This window comes from Amblyomma mixtum, chromosome 3 (assembly GCF_055824585.1).
Source record: "Amblyomma mixtum isolate Tamu chromosome 3, ASM5582458v1, whole genome shotgun sequence".
Taxonomy (NCBI): domain Eukaryota; kingdom Metazoa; phylum Arthropoda; class Arachnida; order Ixodida; family Ixodidae; genus Amblyomma; species Amblyomma mixtum.
This window is the reverse complement of record NC_143014.1, coordinates 38,138,887-38,157,888: the sequence shown is the minus strand read 5'-3', so window position 1 is coordinate 38,157,888 and position 19,002 is coordinate 38,138,887.

The following is a 19,002-nucleotide window of genomic DNA, read 5'->3' as shown; positions in this document are numbered from 1 at the left end:
TGCAAAAGCAGTACAGCTATACGAATGGCCTTGGGCGTCGCGACGTCCGTTTAATCACGATCTCTAAAGAGCCTAAACATTTACTGCATCTTTCCTTTCCTTATAACGGATTTGCAGTTTGCTCTCCTGGCGCCTTTCCTCTACTGTTGCCTCATCTCCCTGCATGAGCTGATGGTGAAGGCTAGGTTTCTCAAAAACGCCTTCACTGGTTGCTAGTGGAGAAGGAAATGGGAATGGGGTTGATATGTTACAGCGACAGGAAAACTAGCGTCTGTGGCCGGATTTGAAGCTCTGTTTTTAACTCAAGGGCAACATAGGCGGCGGCATATTTATTTCAGCCAACGTAGCTCCAGAGCGAGTCAGTTGAATAGCTTAACGGGCAACTTGTCTGCGCCCTGCTGCATTTCCGGGACGATGAGCGGGAACATGCTCTGGGCCTTTATAGTCCCAGTCTCGTCTCGCTTTGTCAAGAAATGAAGCTCTTTCAATCAACCAGTCAGTCAGCCAATCAATCAATCAATCAATCAATCAATCAATCAATCAATCAATCAATCAATCAATCAATCAATCAATCAATCAATCAATCAATCAATCAATCAATCAATCAACAAGCAGTCTATGCACTGTCGCTGTTTACGTGTACGACAAATTCTTCAAAACTAAAAGAATGGGACCACATTACGCATTGAACGATGAACTTCTGAGTGAAGAGTGATGCCAGCAATTGTACAAATTCTGCGATTAAGTTGACCCCGTCCATGTCAGCAAAGCGGCTGTTCAATAAACTAGAGCTACCTTTCATACAAGAGGGGCAAAATTTCCGACGCCCACTTTGAAGCTCAGTGGCGGTGCAGACAAAGAAATCTGAAAATTTTGTATGAACTGTGAACAATGCGCAACCTTTTATTTGCCGAAACTAAAAGTAATCCTGACAGTGAAAGCTCTAAAAAGATAAGGACGACAGAAAAGGAGAGACATACAAAGCGCTTACTTTCAACAGATTTTATTTCATGCGAAAAACAATTTTATACTCCTGGTAATCACCTGCGCATGCTTACAAGACCATTATCAGCGAGTGATGACCATTTTATCAGGCTACCCACGCGCCCGATGTAAGATAGGACATCTCTTTTTTGAACAACAAAATTGATGGAGCGCTTACGCAATCATCGCCAGCTCATGCTACCTCAGAAGCCTCCAGAATCTCTCGCTTTATTGGACATTTGCTTTAAAAAGTACTTTACAACTGTGAAAAATGGGACGGCAGCCTTCCTTGTTTTTCTTGTTTTGTTTGGTTTGGTTTATGGGGTTTAACGTCCCAAAGCGACTAAGGCTATGAGAGACGCCGTAGTGAAGGGCTCCGGAAATTTCGACCACCTGGGGATCTTTAACGTGCACTGACATCGCACAGTACACGGGCCTCTAGAATTTCTCCTCCAAAGAAATTCTAGCCGCCGCGGCCGGGATCGAACCCGCGTCTTTCGGGTCAGCAGCCGAGCACCGTAACCGCTGAGCCACCGCGGCGGCTTTCTTGTTTTGTGTTCTTGCACATGAGATAATGGATACTCATATGTCCACCTGTTTTTTTTTTCCACGTTTTAATTATGCTCTCCTAACCTCTCATTTAGGCATCTTCCTGTCTGCCCTATGTAATATTTGCGACATGTCAAGGGCATCTTGCACACAACGCTTTCTACGAACCTTACAAACGGCGTTTGGTGCCTGATTGTGCAAGCGACCTTTCCCTGGTTTCCGGAAGTGCTAAAACGTTTATGTTTACTCTGTTACCAATTTTTCTCAGGTTGTGCGATAATATATGGAATAACAGCAAATTTTTTTTTGTCAGTTGTCTTATACTGCTCCTGCTGGGTCGTAGTTTTCCTTTTTTTTTCTGACAATTCCTTCGGCCACTGATACCAGCAAGTGAAACGGATAACCCGCGTCTTGCAACCTTTTTGACTGCAGAAACAAGCTCTCCTCAGTCACATGATGGCATGACTTTTTTAGACAGTTGAGAAACCCTAAACGAGCCATTTTTCGTTTGATGAGCTTAGAATGTGTAGAAGTGAAAGACAAGGGCATTTTTCCATCTCTAGGATGATAAATCCAGCATGTGTGATCTTCTAAAAATTTAACTTGATGTCAAGAAAGCGTATGATATTGTTTTCAGGCAGCTCATGTGTTACGACCAGTGGAGATAAGCAGTCTGAAAAATGATCTCCGCATTGTCAGCATGGCGTCACGAGAAGCCTACGAAAGTTCGAAGCTTTGTTGTAGTGACGCAGCTGAAAATGGTGGCTGCGAAATGCAACAAAGAGCTAGCGGCCCAGGGGTGTTGTCTCACAGCCGTTCTCCAGCAGCGACGAATAACAAAAGAGAGATTGCGTTTAAAGAAAGTCTTTCATCTGCAGTTAGATGGAAGCACGAAACAGCGTGCGTGTTGTTGCTTTAGCTTGTGCTATCCGACCAAGCTGAATTAGTAGGAGGACGCGGAGCTGCAGCGAAAGGGCGATGCAACCAGACAGCTAGGTGCGAGAATTCACCTCGCGCTTGAACGAAGAGTGAGTTACGGAAAGTTAGTGCACTTGCGGCACCTACTAAGCGTGAACTAGTTGCAAAACCTTGGAGAGAGCTGAAGCACACCAGAATACAATGTCGAGGGTGATAAGGGCATACAAACCTTTTAGTATGTTGTGAAACTTACTGCAGGTAAGCAATAACTCGCGTTCAAGCGGTTATTGCTTGTCAGTCAGTTGCAGCAGTTGCCACTGAGAGTCCTCAAGAGAAAGATAAACTATGTATGCATACCTCGAAACTAGCAAAGTTGCCGGTGAATGCCTGCACAGGGGCACGTGTAATCCTCCTCGTTAATGGCGCACAGTTGTGTTAATTCATCACGAAGAATCAATACAAGCCTTTTTCAGATTAAATTTCTGTGTCACGAAAGCCAGCATCGATGTGCGGTGCTGTTAGCTTCGATAAAGTCAGCTTTGGTCACCGTCGTTTTGTTGCGATTTCGTAAGTCTACAAGAGCATAAATTGGCCTTGTTGCCCACGTGTTTTATAAGGTCAGAGGTGATATTGTTAACTGTCGTTCGTTGCCGTCACTTGTCGTTTTTAAACGCTGTTGAAGAAGTAGCTAAAGCGTACCATGCCCATTAAAGTAAAAACGGCAGTCATGCATTTAAAACCGTAAGAGGAAGCATAACCCAAAAAGAGTGTTTTATTACAGCCTACGTAGTAAAGAACTTGAGCCAGCTAAAATGAGAAACATTTGATTGCACAAAGTGGTGGCGAAAATAACTTCTGAACATTATGAAACGATGAATCACTTCCTTCGTCCCAAAGGCGTAGAAAAATCACTTCACACTACGATGTAGAAAAGTGTTCTCATCGGAATTGACACAGATGAGAGCAAAAAGGTCTTACTAGTGAGACGTTCACTACTTTTTGACTAAGCAAAGTATTCATGCAAGAATAATAGGACTACGCGCAAGTCCAGTGATCATGGCATCACTTCTTCCGAGTGTCTGAAGAGTAAACGAAAGCTCCATTTAGCACGAGGTCTGTGACGGAATCGAGCGACGCCGTTAACAGTGCAGGACAAGTTTGCTGTTCTTTCGCCACAGCTTTCTGACGAGATGACTGAAGAAGTAAAGCCAATCATAGAGTACGCGCAGCAAAAGTCATCTTGTACTACAACGCCCGAGAATGGACGAAACAGGTAGCGCATGCAGCCGACGTGTGCTGCCGAGGAACTAGAGGAATGCACGCACCAGCAGGACGAAATGGACCAACAGATTTCAATGCTGGCAGCTCGAATCGAAAATCTGCCCCAGAAGAAAGTGCGCATAGGAGAACGGCGCAAGGAAAGATCAGATCGGCAGAGAGAGACGCCTGCATGCAGCAAACCAGCAAGGTTGATGAATGTGACGAAAGTTAAACCAGCCGCTAACACTGCAATACGGGAGACGCCACTAAACTCCCTTGCACAACTGGCGAAACTTGTTCAAAGCAGTGTACACGATGGCTTGACACGACTGGAAAAAACGGCAAAGGATAATACAGTGGAACTGTGGAGGGCTCTAGATTAAAGTTGGGAAAATTAGAGCGAAGTTATTACACGGCAAGCTTCGCTCCTGGGCGTTCCTGATACAAGAACTTAATCGATTGAGTGTCATCACGGCATATATGGGGCAATAGTGCCCTTCCATCCCTGATAAACGAGCAAGAGCAGACAGAAGCGCCAGAAAAGCTGATATATATATATATATATATATATATATATATATATATATATATATATATATAAAATTCAGCAAAAAAAAAAGAAATCTCGGCACGGTATGTAGTAGTAAGAACGTAGACCAACGTTTGAAACGCTTGAAACAATTTACTGACGTTTCGACCGTGGAACAGCTTCAAACGTTGGTCTACGTTCTTACTATATATATATATATATATATATATATATATATATATATATATATATATATATATATATATATATATATATATATATATATATATCCAGCCGCCGCGGTGGCTCAGTGGTTATGGTGCTCGGCTGCTGACCCGAAAGACGCGGGTTCGATCCCGGCCGCGGCGGTTGAATTTCTTTGGAGGAGAAATTCTAGAGGCCCGTGTACTGTGCGATGTCAGTGCACGTTAAAGAACCCCAGGTGGCCGAAATTTCCGGAGCCCTCCACTACGGCGTCTCTCATAGCCTTAGTCGCTTTGGGACGTTAAACCCCATAAACCAAACCAAACCAACATTCCCCAACCGCAAATGAATTGGGGAAGATTATAAAACAGTCAGCAGGAAGTCGTTGTACTCACGCTCCCATATAAAACACTGCTAACACTAGTTTCAGTTAACATTCGACTAAGAAACACGGTAATCAATCTTGGACAGGTTAGACACATTCGTCTGACATACCCCGGAACACCTGTACTAATAATAGGCGGGCACTTTAACGCTCCGCACATGGCTTAGGGATACGACCACGGCTTCATAGGAGGGGATCAAATTCACACTGTATCAACGTTTTCTATTAAGTTTTGCGTTTGTCGTCATTTCCACAAGCCTTTCAATATCGTGACGTCCTCTGCAGAATGCAGCCACAACCCTAAGACGGGGCCGGTGATCTGCCTTCATCTGTATTTTGTAACAGACTCCGTTCAGAAAATAGTTTACATGAGCTCCAATTTGGATGTGTTTCAAGAGGCTTAACCTCTTACAATGCAAATGTATTGGTCTTTTCCGATGTTGTTTATCCCGGGCTTCGTGTTTGTGACGGGCTGTGGAAACCTTGACAGGCTTGTCGCCAGGAGTTTAGCGTCCAAGTGACGAGGCGCTGCTACAGAAGACGGCGCTCCCAAGCCTGGCCCTTTCTCTTTGCGGATGTGATTTGCTTTATGAGACCTGCGAAGTGACAAAAGCGCTAGTATGCAAATCGCAGTGGATACTTGCGTTCAGATAACTTGCTTGCAAAAATAACAGGCTTGGTTTATGAGGTTTAATGTCCTAAAGCGATACAGGCTATAAGGGACGCTGTAGTAGAGGGCTCCGTAAAATTTCGACCGCCTGGGGTTCTCTAACGTGCTCTGACATTGCAAAAGAATTTGCCGGGCTAGTTGGTTCATTTCTGAAATAAAGATTTAACTGCGCGAAAGGGTTAGGACACAAGGGAGGCACATTCACAACACTTAGAAGCGCAGACTGACAACTTTATTTTTCAGGAATACGCAAGCCGTATTTAAACGCTCTCTGTGACAAGCCGGTACATTGCACAAAATAATTTCGAGATTATGCCATCTTCGAATTCAACACAAAAACATGAAAAACACAAATGAAGCTATCACTGGGCCGGCCCTCCCTATCAAACAAGTGAAAAATGCTCAGCAATGCGTACAAGGTTACTAAAAGTGAAACCAAACATGAAACAACTCACGACGAGATGAAAATCGATTTTTCTAAAATCAAAAATGCATAAATCTTTCTACAACACTTGATGCTTACGTTGTAGGGTCTGCTCGCGGGCAAGTCAAATCTCGCGCCGCTCACCGCGGGTAGCCTTGGACCCCTTCTTCCCGAGTGGGGGGGCGGGGGGAGCGAGGCTGGGAGAAAGCCTTTATAAGGCGAGACCGGAGAGGCTCGCGGTCTCTTGCTCTTGGACCAGCTCTGCGAAAGGACCACCTGACCCAGCTGCCACGACGACGACCGGCCCCCCTGATGTGAGAATAAACCCTTTGTACAAAGTCCTGCCTCGAGTGACTGCCTGTGCGTCCCCGCGCAGAGGAATTGCCCACAAATAATGGCGCCCAGCGTGCGGCTTTAATTAACACCTTGTGGACGATTTCTCTGCCGATTTTGGGACGTGCAGCCAGACTCGTGGCAGGCCCTCTTTGTTCAGGGCCACGCCGGACCGATAGGGTTAAGGAGCGGGTCAGGCGGAATGTTCGCGGGGTAGCGACTTGTGTAGTCTTGTAAATTTGTTAGGGGTTTTGTGTTATTTATGTAGTTTTCGGGCGTTTTGTGTTGTGTATTTCCGCGTGTTTGTAGATAGATTGTTGTGTATGTGAATGTTCTTGTTGCCATGAGCAGTTAGCCGGTGCGGCCGGACAGTTAGCGCGAACTATGCCTCCCAGAAAGGATGTTTCAGCCACGGCTTTGGATGGCGGGGCAGCCGGTAGTGAGACGGCCGACGCGGCGGCCGTAATGGGGCAGGTGACTGAGATGTTTGCCGCATTAGCCCGTCAGCTCGGTTCGGTGGCTGGCGCCAACCAGGCCGCAGCATCGGTAGCATCGACGACAGCATCGCGCCCGCGGATAAATATGGAGGTCCCCTCCTTTTCCGGGTACACGGACGCTAAATCAGTCCACGAGTTTTTAGAACAACTCGAGGACTACCAGACGGCTCTGGGCGCCCCAGATGACGTAATGCTAGGGCAGGTCCTGCCTGTAGCACTCGTCGAGAGCGCGGCGCGATGGAGGCGCTGCCAGCCGACTTTCCAGTCGATGGCGGACTTCAAAGATCGTTTCCGCGCCGAGTTCTTGCCGCCTGATTATGAGCGCCGGATGCTGGAGGAGCTCGCGTTGCGCACCCAACACCCAGAGGAAAGCCTCCTCGAGTACGTACGCGCAATGCAAGAGCTGTACAAGAGGGCAGACCCGACGGCAACCGACCGAGATCAGGTTGCGCGTGTGATCAGGCAGTGCCATCCACGCTTCAAGCCGTATCTGCGGGGCCGCAGTTTTACAAACCTCGAGGCCCTAGCGCAGGAGGCCAAGACCGTGCAGGCGGATTTACTCGCCGAACTGCGCTACCAGCCGCCCCCCAGGCCGGCCGAATCGCTAGAACCAGGATGCGCATGGGATGGAGGCCGAGAATGCGCGATGAGGGCTCGGCGCGCCGAGGTAATGGCCGTGGAAAGGCAGGCGGAACCCCCTGTTGTCCCTCGCGCGCTTGACCCGTACGCATTCGAGCAGCGGCGTCGTGCCGGCCTCACAGGCCACGCGCCGAGCGAGCGTCAGGAATGCGCGGAGAAAGGGGAGAGTCGTCCCCAACCGCTTCGTGGAACGAGGGGTCCTCCGTCCACGCGGCGGGTCAACGACCGGCTTTGCTGGAATTGCAACCAGCCCGGCCACGTGGTACGCGAATGCCAAGCTAGGCGTATGCAGGGAAACGCCAGGCGCTGGCGGTGATGTCTGGTGGCAGCGGCCTTTCACCGTCAGTGGGAGAAATTTCATGGTTGTCAAGGCGCTAGTCAGGAAAAGAACTCCCGCGCCGGCGACAGGGAGGCCTTTGTCCCGCTCGCCTGTAGAGCTCAGGGAGTCGTTCCGCGCTCAAGCCCTTTTATGCTAGTGCAGTTAGCGGGTCGATGCTACTCTGCACTCATAGACACGGGCTCAACGCTGTCACTGGTCGGTGACGAGGTGTACGAGGCCTGCCGGATAGGTAACATCCGTGTCAGATCGGCCGAAACCCCGTTAAGCTTAGCAGCTGGGGCGGCAAGGGCAAAGGGAGCAGTGCGTCTTACGATGCGTTTTGACGGCAGAAAGCGGAGACATCGCTTCGTCTATCTGCCTGGCTTGTCGATACCAGTAATTCTGGGAAGGGATTTTCTCTCGAGCGAAGGCATTGTGCTCGACATGGGGGAGAATGGCTATCGTTACAGCCAGCTCGCCCCCCTCATTCCCTTCGAAAGCGCTTCCTTGCCCGGCTGTCCTGCACAAAAGGTGGGTGTCCACACCTGTGCGACAGAAAGGCAGGTGAGCTCCCTCGAGATGCTGAGAGACGGTGGCCCGTTAGAAGCGATTATTGCGTCTTTCTCAGGACCCAGTAGTCAGCGCCGAAGGCTCGCGGAAACTTTACTCCCGTTTTCGGATTGCTTCACGGAGAAACCGGGCAGAACCGACCTGCTTCAGCACGAGATTCAGACGGGTGATACGCGCCCTTTCAGGTGTAACCCGAGGCCGTTAAGTGCGCATAAGAGGCAGCTTCTCGACTGTGCCCTTGACGAGATGATTGACACCGGTGCGGTGAGATCCTCACAAAGTCCCTGGGCGTCACCAGTGGTTCTAGCACCGAAGAAAGATGGATCGGTCAGGCTGTGTGTTGATTATCGTAAGCTCAACTCACTGACGCCTACGGTTGCGTACCCTTTTCAGTCGATCGAGGCTGTGATGTACGCGTTAGGGAACGCGAGGTTCTTCACAGTCCTAGATGCAAGCAGAGGGTACCTGCAGATTGAGGTGGCCGAAGGTGACATTGAGAAAACCGCATTCACCTGCCACCGCGGGCTATCCGAATTTACTCGACTCCCGTTTGGTTTGTCTAACGCCCCGAGCACGTTCATGCGACTGATGGACATCGTGCTGGGCGATGCAAGGTTCAACTACGCCATGGCGTACCTCGACGACGTTGTGATATTCTCACAGTCGTTCGAGGAGCACCTCATTCACCTGAATTCCGTTCTCGATAGAATGAGACGTGCCGGTCTAACCATCAATCCAAAGAAAGTGCAGTTGGCATCGAAGAGAGTGAACCTCTTGGGCTTTGTCGTGGATGATGGCACACTGAGACCGAATGATGACAAACTGCAGGCAATTCTGAACTACCCCTGCCCCATGGATGTGAAAAGCTTGCAGAGGTTTTTGGGGATGGTTGCGTTCTACAGGCAATTCATCCCGCGCTGTTCGGAGCTTGCAAGGCCGCTGAACCTGCTGTTGCGTAAAGGCTCGAAGTGGGTCTGGGGCAAGGAACAGAGTGACGCATTTGTTGCCTTGGCTCGCGCGATAGCGAATACCGCTAGTCTGCGCCTCCCCGACCTGAACAAGCAGTTTGTCTTGCAGACAGACGCTAGTGACTACGGTGTTGGAGCTGTTTTGTTGCAGGAACACGAGGGCAAACTGCGCCCTGTCGCGTTCGCTAGTCGCACGCTCACATCGGCGGAGCGGAATTACTCCGTGACCGAAAAGGAATGCCTGGCGATCATGTTCGCATTGTCGAAGTTCGACATGTACCTAGACGGAGCGGTCTTCACCGTGTAGACAGATCATCAGGCATTGTCTTGGTTAAAGAGGCTCAAGAACCCCGCAGGCAGACTCGCGAGATGGGCGCTGACGTTGCAACGTTACGCGTACGCCATTGAGTACCGCCGGGGCAGCTTGAACAAGGTGGCCGATGCTTTATCGCGCGCACCGTGGAATGCTGGCGGAAGCGCTTCAGAGGCGCAGCCCAGCTTTGTAAAAAGCGGCGTCACCGCTGTTGGAGAGGAGGAGAGGGCGGACGGGAGTGTCGCGCCCGGTTTGGCGAAGGAGGAGGCGGACAAAGGTCCCGCACGGTGCTGTGACGGAAGGGAAACACAGCAGCTCGTGGCGGCGACCGCTCGCCTGCCTAGGAGCGAGGCAGAAAGAAATCTGTCTTGGGGAGTAGCGGTCAGTAGAGAAGAGCTGATCGAGGCCCAGAAAGCAGACGGTCTTTGCCAGCGGGTGCTGAAGGAGCTTGCGAGCAGCGCAGCTTGCACCGGGAACGCTGAGGGCAAGTACGACGCGTATCTGCTGGGCGATGATGGCTTGCTGCTCCGCTACATTCCCCAACTTGACGAGGAAGAGGCGATAGCATCCCCTTTCCGAGTCGTGGTCCCGAGAAGGTTGCGGAAACGGTTCCTGCAGTACTTCCATGACTCAGCGCTGGCAGGCCATGGCAGCGGCAGTAAGACTTACGACAAGTTATGCCGTGTCGCGACCTGGCCAGGCATGAGAAAGGATGTGCTGGGATACGCCCGTACCTGCCCGGTATGCCAGGTAGCCAAGCCTCGGGCGGGCAAGCCCGCTGGCATGATGAAGGCGGTAGTTAGCAACTACCCGTGGCAAGTGGTCGCGTGCGATATCATGGGACCCCTCCCTCGGTCCGCGCGCGGAAACCAATTCATCCTGGTAATAACGGACCACTATTCCAAGTGGGTTGAGGTTTTCCCCCTTAGGAAGCTTGTGTCGGAACGAATTTGGGAAAAACTGTTGGAGACTTTCACTCGTTTCGGTTTCCCTTCCGACCTGATTACAGACAATGCTTCGTATTTCACAAGCAAAGCCTTTGTAGACTCCTGTCGGGCGCTTCAAATCCGCCACAGGAGAATGAGTCCCTACCACGCTCAGAGCAACATAACCGAGCGGGTGAATCGAAATCTGAAGAGCATGCTGGTCGCGACGACCGAGCAGCACAGAGATTGGGACGCGCGGCTGTCCGAACTGGCGTTCGCTACAAGGACAACCGTGAACAGGTCAGTGGGTATTACACCCGCTTACTTGAATTTTGGGAGAGAGATCGCTTTTCCGCTAGAGAATGCCCTACTCGACGCGGCGGGGCCAGCGCCCCCTCCGCTTTCGCAGTACGCGGCAAGGCTCCGGGAGCGCCTGGAGGCAGCGCAGCGAGCAGCCCGCGAAAACCTCGATGTGGCGCGCATGGAGCAGGCGGATCAGTACAACAAAGGTCGCCGTCACGTCGTTTTCAACACGGGCGACTTAGTACTCAAGAGAACGCACCCACTTAGTAACGCAGCGCGCGGTTTCGCCGCGTCGCTAGCGCACAAGTGGGCTGGGCCGTACGAAGTTACGGCACGGACTACGCCGCTCACCTACCAGTTGCGGTTGTTGACAAACGGCGAAACCGCCGGTCCGGTGCATGTCGCTGATTTGAAGGCTTTCCACCTTCGCAAGGACGATGACTGCGAAGCGGTGGAAAATCAGCGCGATGCGGCGATCTCACCCCCGGGAGGACGAGCAGGTAGCGGTGCGGTTCGCAACCGACGCTACAACCTGAGGACCAGGTAGCACCCGTGTCTCTCGATCAATTATCACTCGCAGTGCTCTCGCCCTCTCAGTATGTCTTCTAGGAAGCTCCAGCGGACCGACGCCCGTGGCTCGGACTCCAGAAGGCAAGGCAGACCACCGTCGAACGGTGGCCGCCATCAAGGCGCGCCACCCGGCCGGCGGCAGGAGCCGCGCGAGTGGCGCAGGTTCCACGGCCGCGGTGGCCCCCACCGCCAGTCTAACCGCGCGCCTGACCACTGGAGAGAACCTCCCAGTGGTGCAGGACAACGCAAGAGGGCCAGTGACGACCAGGCGCAGGGCCCCCCTCAGCACCCAGCCGGCGCTTCGGCCGCCGAGCAGCCGCAACCCAAGCGGCCCAGGGTCCTGCGGAACGTGACCACCTGGACCACCGTCGCCAACGGAGCGGCCATCTCTTACTGCGCGCGGTCCAGGTGGCGGGACCAGGCGCAGCCCCTTCGCGGCGGAAAAGCGCTTGGCGGCTGCAGCGCCTTCCCCCGCTGCGCCACTGCAGAGGGGCAGCCCGGAGGAGGCGGCCCTCCGCATCCTCCAGTCCAGCCGCCCAGACCTGCTGTCCCCGGCGGCCGAGGAGCTTTGGAGGGCGCTGCCGGCAGGGCCCCCAGCGGAGCCAGGCGCCTCGCCCCCGCAGGCGGCTCGTGAGGAGCCCGTCCAGCCAGCGGTGAGCGGCCCCCCGGCGAGCACCCCTCCCCCCTGCGACGACTCTATGGACCCGGACCCGGAGGTCATCGAACGCCTGCTGGCGGACCCCGGGACGGACGTTTGAGGGGGGGGGGAGATGTAGGGTCTGCTCGCGGGCAAGTCAAATCTCGCGCCGCTCACCGCGGGTAGCCTTGGACCCCTTCTTCCCGAGTGGGGGGGCGGGGGGAGCGAGGCTGGGAGAAAGCCTTTATAAGGCGAGACCGGAGAGGCTCGCGGTCTCTTGCTCTTGGACCAGCTCTGCGAAAGGACCACCTGACCCAGCTGCCACGACGACGACCGGCCCCCCTGATGTGAGAATAAACCCTTTGTACAAAGTCCTGCCTCGAGTGACTGCCTGTGCGTCCCCGCGCAGAGGAATTGCCCACAACGTCAATCTAAAAATACCGTGAAAAACAACAAAGTACCAGGTCAAAACCAAGAAGAACGCACCACCTCTGCGACCCTTACAAGAAGGCGGCGTCAAAACAAATTAAACAGTGAGCAACACTACGCCCTAATCTAAAAACCACAGCGAACATGTGTGCATCTTCTCAGAAGGCTTCGTCAAAATCTAAAAACCACAGCGAGCATTTGTGCATCATCTCAGAAGGCTTCGTCAAAACAAGGTGAAAATTGGAGCAAAAGTAAAATTTAAAACACATTGATAATCCTAAGGGGATCCAAACTGAACTAAAACTACTAGAAAACTTTTAAAAACCTCTAAGGCAGAACGAAAAGAAAGAGCGTTTTCTATACATGAAGAAAAAAGCGTAAAGAAAACCGATTCAAACCGGAAATTTTTCTTAAAGTTTCTCCCTGTCAAACCTCACAGAAGGTGACTGAAGACTTGTAAACAGGGCAACCTACACGAAACCATTCAAAAAAGAGAATTCTTCCGAGGTCAGGGAAATAGACGTCTTGCTGACGCATGTATCTAATGTGCCTATGTAAAAGGCTTCTATAACTAATCTTTCCTATTTATTTTTTGCCCTTGCCAAAAACCTTGTCCTTTCAAAACACGGTGCGCAGTCTTTCTTCTCGCATTTCTTGCAGTGATCAGCCAAGAATCCACCTGTTTTGTTGTTCACGTTCCGCCAGTGCTCTTGCGCTCTTTCGTTAAAACATCTTCCAGTCTGTCCAATATATACTTTACCGCAACTCAGTGGAATGCTGTAAACCACCCCTGAAACACAATCAGTATACTTGTTTTCATGGTTGATGACGCACTGGCTCTTCTTTTCCTTTTCTTGTATCTTTGCACACACCTTTGACAGTTTGCACGGGGCTGAAAACACTACATTGACACTTCTTGGCAATTTTCGTCACATTATGTGACAGCCTGTGGATGTAGGGCATTACGTGGATCATTTTCTTCTTTCCTGCGGGCTCTTTCTCCTGGTTGCCTTTCTTTAATTTTTGTAGCATACTTTCACACACGCTCGCAACGACATCCAGTGGGTACCCAGCTGAGCGCAATCTTTGGAGCTGCCATTGAAACCTATCATTAGCTTCGTGCTCGCACGATTTTTTCAGGCTGATGAAATGCACATGAAAATGATCCCTCTTTTTACTAACTTTGAATGGGCGCTACTGTAAGCAAGCAGCGCTTTTTTCGTTCTAGGCTTGAAGCACTAACATATCTTGTTTTCCGTGAAATGCAAGGAGAGGTCAAGAAATTGAAGGTGCTCATCTGTTGGCGTCTCACATGTGAACTTGAGGCCACAAGAAACAGAAGCAAAGGCGGCTAAGATATTGGGAGTGATATCGCTAAAGTTATCGAGCTTTTTCATGAGCTTTCAAGTTCATGAGCTTTTTTTCTTCATGTATAGGAAACGCTCTTTTTTTTCGTTCTGCCTTAGAGGTTTTTAAAAGTTTTCTAGTAGTTTTAGTTCAGTTTGTATCCCCTTAGGATTATTAATGTGTTTTAAGTTTCACTTTTGCTCGAATTTTCACCTTGTTTTGACGAAGCCTTCTGAGATGATGCACAAATGCTCGCTGTGGTTTTTAGATTAGGACGTAGTGTTGTTCACTGTTTAATTTGTTTTGACGCCGCCTTCTTGTAAGGGTCGCAGAGGTGGTGCGTTCTTCTCGGTTTTGACCTGGTACTTTGTTGTTTTTCCCGGTATTTTTAGATTGACGCAAGCATCAAGTGTTGTAGAAAGATTGTGCATTTTTGATTTTAGAAAAGTCGATTCTTCATCTCGTCGTGAGTTGTTTCATGTTTGGTTTCACTTTTAGTAACCTTGTGTGCATTGCTGAGCATTTTTCACTTGTTTGATAGGGAGGGCCGGCCCAGTGATAGCTTCATTTGTGTTTTTCATGTTTATGTGTTGAATTCGAAGATGGCATAATCGCGAAATTATCTTGTGCAATGTACCGGCTTGTCACAGAGAGCGTTTAAATACGGCTTGCGTATTCCTGAAAAATAAAGTTGTCTGTCTGCGCTTCTAAGTGTCGTGAATGTGCCTCCCTTGTGTCCTAACCCTTTCGCGCAGTTAAGTCTTTATTTCTGACATTGCACAGTTCGCTGGACTCTATCATTTCGCCTCCATTCATATGTGAGCGCCGCGGCCGGGATCGAAAATCGAGACCGTGTGAGGGTGTAGTAAAGGAATGCTGAACAAATCATCACACAAATGATCGCCACAATTCAAACAAGCGCGCCCGACCAAGCAAAGAACAGCCTTCCAGAGAAGGATTATCCGCCTTCTACAGACGCATTATTTGGCGGAGCAAGTAATGCGCTTAACGGACGCACTTCCTGAAGCAGAACAAATGTTAATGGTCAGTACTACTGGAGACTGATTCCCCGATGGCATTAGTGCCTAGGAATTTTTCCATGCTAGGTCTGCGTCGAGTGCCCTGCTGTGCTTGATCCACAATCTGGAAATCCTCTTTCGAACAGAGGATGTATATCAAGCAGGGGCTGTATACTGTGTAAGGAGGTTTGCGACTCGCGGCTCCAGGAAACTGACTCTCGGAATGAACGAAAAAAGAAACAGAGAGAGTTATAAAAAAATACCAATGAAACAAGAAGCATACTTCGACCAGCTAATCAATTATAATGCAGTCCGCCCTGAGGCCTTCTGAAGCTAATACTATGATATTTGTGTGCGTAGCTTTTCAGTCTTGCAAGGAGAAAACTTCTAACACAAGGATCTAATTAACGCTTGCAGAACCCCTGAGCTGTCAACACTAGCGTGCTATGAAACTGGGAACGTGTACCATGAAGCGTGAATAAAGAATTGATGCTTAAAAACTGAAGTCACGGATAATTTGTACCCTTTTCTCGTGCATGAAACAACTAATGGAATCTTCATAACGAAGATTAATAAAGGAGCAAAATTTTAATTTGTTGAGAGTGTTATCTTCCCCAAATTGAAAATTTGGAATGTCTCGGTTTTATTATCTCCTGTCCTGTCCTTAGTCCTAATTAGTATCGAAATAGCGCTTTGTTTTTTCTTTCTCCTGCCATCAGGATTTTAAGCGGCAACTATGAACTTTCTATTGACCCTATTGAAAAAAAATTAACAGCCTAGCTCAGAACTCCAGGCGCACTCAAATTACCCACCACGATTACAACAGTTCTCCAATCAATCTATTAAGAAATCAATCAATCCATCAACCAATTTATTCTTGACCCATTCTGAAAGGTACAGTCAGGCCGGAATGAAACGCGAACAGACCATGTCAACAAAACAAAATATTTTACCTGCCTACTTTCAGCTGAAGTGTACAACTAGCCTGATTCATGTGTCTGGGTAAAGGGCCCATTGAAATGCATAATCGAAAATAGGTTGTAAAAGAATATCTCGCTGCAAAGCAGAAATGTATGACATATGCGTGTTCGCGTTTCATTCCGGTCTGACTGTACAAAAATGGGCATAATCCATACAGAAGGAGGTCCCAGGTACCTCTTGTTCATAGGAAATAAAATTAGTTCTGTAAGCAAAACAAAAATTTAGCCCACGAAAGTGAACATCTGCATGGCATCAAGAAAAGGCCGCAGAATAAATATAAATGGTCAAATGTTCTCACTTCGAGTTATTGATCAATTCGCTCTCGCCCTACCATAAGCTTGCCGTCCCGGTTAGCTAGGTTGGTAGACTGACTGCTCCAGTGAAGAGGTGGTCCCGGGTTCGAACCCCGGACCAGGACGAATTTTTCTTCAACTGCGAAGTTTCTGAGAAAGCTGTATAGCTTTCCTTTGTAGCCGTATGGCTGCGCTTGGGTGGATGTCAATGAGTAATTACTCCCTTATTACAATTAATGTAAATGTTGAAATGTTACGTAGTTCCTTGATGGTGCACGGTAATGAATTCCACAAGCTAGCGGCGATGAAATTAGTTGATAATTTCCCATAATTTTTTCTCGGTTCAGGAAATAATATGTTGTTCTGACATGCGAAACGTCTTGAACTAGATCTATGATGCTGGCTAGTGCTAACCGGTGAGTACGGAAGCTTCGCATTAGTTGAAACAAAAAGCCTTGTTAATACTGAACAAGCTTACGTACTGATAATGAATCATGATTCCGAATCGATGAGGGAGCGCTGGAAATGTAATTGCTGAAAATGATTGTTCGGATGGCCTGGTTCCTGAGGTGTTTCAAAAGGTGTGAAACCTGTTGGGTATATGTTTCCCTAGGATGAGACGCAGTAGCTAATATGGGTGACTATGAATGCATTAAAGATCATGAGAGTGTCTGCAGACTAAAATAAGAACGGGCTTTGAATGAATCCTAATGCTCTATGCTGCTTTCTTGGTTACTATGTTAATGTGTTGGCATAACTTTAATTGCCTATCGAATTCAACGCTGAGAAAAGTTGTGCGATGAACAGAGTGGATTATTCCAGTGTTAATGGATAATGACTGGGTCACGATGTTCATTTTTTGCGGTGAAGAAAATATTACAAATTTTGATTTTTATCAAAACATTCCTGTGGCTGCAGGTCGAGACATCGTGGTATCGATGCCATGTTTAGACATTAATGCGCCAATACTGCTGTCAAAAAATGGAATGTATTATCGGCATAGTTTAAGGCATCGGATGACGTTAAACAGGGAAGGAGTAAATAATATATGTGAGAAACAAAACAGGACCAAATACTGAACCCCGAAGAACATCAATTCAATTTGATTTTTAAAATGAGATTTTGTACCTGATACACAACGGAGCTTTGAGACGAGTCTGTCTAAAAGGTAGCTACGAAGTATTGTTAAAGCAGCAACTGTAATTCCAATGCCGCCGCCGCGGTGGCTCAGTGGTTATGGCACTCGGCTGCTGGCCCGAAAGACGCGGGTTCGATCCCGGCCGCGGCGGTCGAATTTCGATAAAGGTGAAATTGTGCGATGTCAGTGCAAACTGTGCGATGTCAGTGCAGGTTAAAGAACCCCAGGTGGTCGAAATTTCCGGAGCCCTTCACTACAGCGTCCCTCATAGCCTGAGTCGCTTCGGGGCGTTAAACCCCAATAAACCAAACCAATGTAATTGCAATGCCATTTAATTTATCGAATAGTATATGTTATTGAAAATGGAGTCAAAGGTTTTAGAGAGGTCAAGAAACAAAGCACCAGCATAATTACAGTAATCAGTTTAAACCGTAATTTTATCGGTTAAGCAAACTAATCTAATTCAGTAGAATAACGCGCCCTAAAATCAAGCTGGGAGTGAGACAGAAGGTTAAATTTTGAAAGACGATTAGAAAGACAAAAGAATTCACAAAAGAATATGTCATTTAATTTACCAACGAATGACAAGACTGAGGTTGGCCGATATTAGGTGTGAGGCATTTGCCACCCTTTTGTAAATTGTAATTGCTTTTTCTTTTTGAAAGACCAGTGGGAATCATGTACCGGTTTCGAAAATAAGGTTAAATACAGGCAATTGGGTCAGAGATTAGATGTGCTATTAGTTTCATATACGAAGAGAAATTATTTGCACGAGGACTTCTGTTCCTGCGGTTATTCATTTCGCAGCATACCTCCTCGGGGACACCGGAAAAAGATAAAAACTTTGAGACGCGCGTGGACAAACGTAATTTCCAGGAGCATTGCAATATTAGACCCCGAAAGAATTGTTAAATGCATTAGCAATGCCAGAGAAATGTTATGTGTGTGGTCGGCAGAGTATATTGTTTTTATCACATCATTTGGTGAGGCACTGCTCAAAGCGTCGTTAACTATTTTCCCGTGGTTTTTTTGCACCTCCTCCAGCGCGCCTAAATTCATGTTCATAATAGCATTTATTACAATTTTTTGACAAGTCCAGCTAGTGTGTTAGGATAATTTCTGTAACGAAGACGTAGAGAGATGCTTAACGGTTACCTTTTCAGTTGTTTTTAGTTTTAGTTTTTGGTTGTCTTTTCTTGCTTTTCAGTTGTGTAGCCTTTTAGAAGATTAGTTCATTGGTATCGAGGTGCCGAATACTGCGTTTTGTAAGATAACGTATGCGTAGATATAGTAAACACATTGCAAATAAGTAACTGCAGGATCCTGTATCTCATGGAGGGGTGGCCAATCTACACTAGCTATTCCGTTTACAAATAAGGATGGGTTCAGAACTTTTACATAAACTGCATGCCATTATTGCATGCACTGGATCCTACTCGAACGAAAGCAGGGTAATGATCTGATATCGATATTTGGATTATTCTAGCATCCGGAGGAGGTAGAAGGTTAGACTGAACTTGGTTATTGAGGGTACACTGTCCAGTCTCAGTAAAGCGAGTAGGTGCTGTTATCCGAGCTCGGAAGCCATTATCGTTTTGAATGTTATATTCACGGCATGTTGTATTTGTGGTATCGAATATAATGATATTAAAATCACCTAAAATTAGTACATTTTTTCTTCTTGGGAATAGTTCTAAAACACTTCTAGCCTCGTCAAACCGGAGCGAAAGTTCTGCCTGTCAGCATTAATCCAAATACATATCTCAAGCGTCGGCGGTCCCGTGAATGTAGGCACCA